Source organism: Oncorhynchus tshawytscha, linkage group LG12 (assembly GCF_018296145.1).
Source record: "Oncorhynchus tshawytscha isolate Ot180627B linkage group LG12, Otsh_v2.0, whole genome shotgun sequence".
Lineage (NCBI taxonomy): Eukaryota > Metazoa > Chordata > Actinopteri > Salmoniformes > Salmonidae > Oncorhynchus > Oncorhynchus tshawytscha.
In genome coordinates, this window is record NC_056440.1 from 25,813,632 (window position 1) to 25,817,052 (window position 3,421).

General features: G+C 43.3%; 1 long non-coding RNA gene across 2 annotated transcripts; it reads left to right on the plus strand.

The window, feature by feature from the left end:
- Nucleotides 1-495: 495 nt before the first annotated feature.
- On the plus strand, nt 496-2,763 carry LOC112263984. Of its 2 annotated transcripts, none has more exons than XR_002955571.2 (4): nt 496-858; nt 1,388-1,482; nt 1,850-2,024; nt 2,175-2,763. It is a non-coding gene; the product is annotated as an uncharacterized LOC112263984 (long non-coding RNA). The 2 variants fall into 2 exon arrangements; XR_002955570.2 differs by having other exon boundaries at nt 1,923-2,024.
- Nucleotides 2,764-3,421: the final 658 nt, after the last annotated feature.

Here is a 3,421-nt window from a genome sequence, read left to right on the forward strand (position 1 = left end):
CTATCAGCACGAGGACAGATGCAGAGCCTTGTTCTGATGCCATTAAAAGGTCATTTACCACCTTCACAAGTGCAGTCTCAGTGCTATGATGGGGTCTAAAACCAGACTGAAGGATTTTGTATACATTGTTTGTCTTCAGGAAGGCAGTGAGTTGCTGCGCAACAGCTTTTTCAAATTTTTTAGAGAGGAATGGAAGATTTGATATAGGCTGATTAGTTTTTTATATTTTCTGGGTCAAGGTTTGGCTTTTTCAAGAGAGGCTTTATTACTGCCACTTTTAGTGAGTTTGGTACACATCCGGTGGATAGAGAGCCGTTTATTATGTTCAACATAGGAGGGCCAAGCACAGGAAGCAGCTCTTTCAGTAGTTTAGTTGGAATAGGGTCCAGTATGCAGATTGAAGGTTTAGAGGCCATGATTATTTTCATCATTGTGTCAAGAGATATAGCACTAAAACACTTGAGTGTCTCCCTTGTTCCTAGGTCCTGGCAGAGTTGTGCAGACTCAGGACAACTGAGCTTTGGAGGAATACGCAGATTTAAAGAGGCATCCGTAATTTGCTTTCTAATGATCTTTCCTTCAAAGAAGTTCATGAATTTATTACTGAGAGAGATGATGTAGGCGATCATGGCCCGATCCATGTGGAACGAAGAGGACTGTAGTTCGAACACCAGAGACAACTGAGTGAGGAACCCCTTGCATCCTCCCAGGTGGCCGTCATACCGCTCGGGGGCTGGAATCTTGGGTTCCCGGTGCAGGTTCCCTGGAGGAACTACGACGACGCCTGTAGAACTGGGTGATGAGACTTGGACATCGGCTCCTCCTGGGTTGAGGTTGGACTGTGGTTGGAGGGAGTCGGTAAGTGCCGGGAGGGTCTCTGATATTTGGGAGAGTTGTTCTTGCTGCTGCCCCAGGGGCCTCATTTATAAAACAGACTTACAATCAGTTTTGAAGTATGACTTACGCTGAAAAACCATGTATAAGTAGCTATTTATAAAACCTTACTTTGACGTGGAATTGATCTTATTTGCAGTCTATACTTGACGTAAGTGACTTTCCTGCTGGTTATGTAGGGGTATTGCAGTTTGGGACGCATTTGCATCCAAGCCTGTGGTGAATTTAGCATTAGCTTTATGAACAATGTGTTAGGAATGATCCATTAAAGGTGTGAGGAATGAACTGCCAGATGCTAGGTGTTTTGAATTAAAAACAGGATGCGATGTTCTATAAATAGTGTGTCAAATTTGAAAAAATTAACCATGGCTGTTCTTGCATTATTGGAAGACATTGAAAACCGTGCTTTTAGAAGGGAGAGAGTTTTCAGAGACAGAAATTACTTTTTTTGCACATGATGATCCATGGCTTAAATCAATTTTGCGCACGGCAGAACAAGGTCAGTTGTGGAGCGCACCATCGGACTGCTGAAGGGCAGGTGGCGTTGCATTGATTCATCAGGTGGAAAACTCCTCTACAAACCAGAAGGTAACTTCATTTAATAAAAATACAAAACTTACATTTATTTTTAAAATGGGTCAACTTAAAGCAACATCCAACATTTTATATTTAGCATTTTATTGAAATTGCAAAGGTTCTGTCCCAGTAACTGAAAACAGTTTTTAATTTTCGCCCTAAGGTTACTGAGATGTACCCTTGAAGCAATGCTAGTGTAAACTAATGGAATCAGCTGATCTATAATTTCTACTACCATTGCAACAAAATGCAAACAGATTAAGGGGACATCTCAGTAACTGTAGTGCAGGTTTGTTTGACAAGAACATTGGTGTGCAATTTCAAACCTAAATATAAAATGTTGGCCTGTTTTAAGAATGGTTTCCCTCCCCAATCAAAGGTGATACGCATAATACTGGCATGTGGTGTGCTCCACAACATAGCCCTGAAGCATGGTATTGAAATGTATGCAGAGATTAGAATGGACCCCCAAGAGCCTCCTAACCCACCACCCAATGGAGCACCTGCCCCGGCTGATGCAGTGAGGAAGAGGCGGCAGCTCATAGAGATTGGTGGTAAGGACAATATACATAGCATAGTTGTTTTACATGTTGTGGAAAACATTCAACAATTGCATAATGTAAATGAATCAAAACCCTGCGTATTTTTCCGAGTTCAGTCACAATCTGCCGAACCAATGTGTTCAACTCGTTCTGGGTTTGCAGGATGAGGCGGTGAACTGTGGACTCAGACGTGGAAGCACCCTCACTCCTGGCACCTGCTGATTTGAAAACCTCACGCACTTTATCCCTGGGTGTAGGGTGCACGGGCTGCAATGCAGCTTCCCTTGGTGGAGGGGGCACGGGCTGCAATGCAGCTTCCCTTGGTGGAGGGGGCACGGGCTGCAATGCAGCTTCCCTTGGTGGAGGGGGCACGGGCTGCAATGCAGCTTCCCTTGGTGGAGGGGGCACCTTCTCTTCATTACATTCTCTTAATTACTTACCGTGATCCAGTCATGCAGTCGTGGGAGTTTTGCGCACCGACTTTCCGATGTTACTGCTAAAGATGTAAAAGTTGGTATTAAACCATATGAAAAATAAAAAACATAATAGAAGAAGCTCGCCTTTTTTTAAACATTCACTGTCGCGGTCAGATCATGTGCCAGTGTATGTGCTTTCTCCGATGCGCTGGTCTATTTGGGAGCGCTCCGCCGTGATCTCGTCTTCCAATAAGTTTGCTTTTCTCTTTTGGTCCATGGCTTTTCCATTGCTCATCCATATTTAAGTATACATATTCATTCCTTTACACTTGTATGTAAAAGGTAGTTGTTGTGAAATTGTTAGATATTACTGCATGGTCGGAACTAGAAGCACAGGCATTTCGCTACGCTCGCATTAACATCTGCTAACCATGTGTATGGGGCGGCAGGGTAGCCTAGTGGTTAGAGCGTTGGACTAGTAACCGGAAGGTTGCAAGTACAAATGTCGTTCTGCCCCTGAACAGGCAGTTAACCCATTGTTCCTAGACCGTCATTGAAAATAAGAATTTGTTCTTAACTGCCTGGTCAAATAAAGGGGGAAAAAAAATGTGACCAATAAAATTTGATTTGTGCTAGCACTCTAGACGGGGAAAATCGCTGATTGTAAGGCACGTTCAGGTGCCGTTAATTTGACATAGATTACAGGTGTGTAAATTACAAATGGGCTTTATAGAACCTGCGTAAACAAGTTTTTTTATGCTCTGTATCTTATGAATCAAACGTAAGCAGTTTAAGTTCAAGTATAAATCTAAGAACATTTTTATAAATGAGGCCCCAACAGTGCTCCTTGGTGGGTTACCACATTCTTGATCTGGGGGATCTCTGCTGGGTCCATGTTTGGGCAGAAGCTTGCTGTGACATGGTAAGGTTGGACCCAGGTGCAGAGAAGAGACCAGACGAGGAATCTGTGGTTAAGGATAAACAACACTTCAT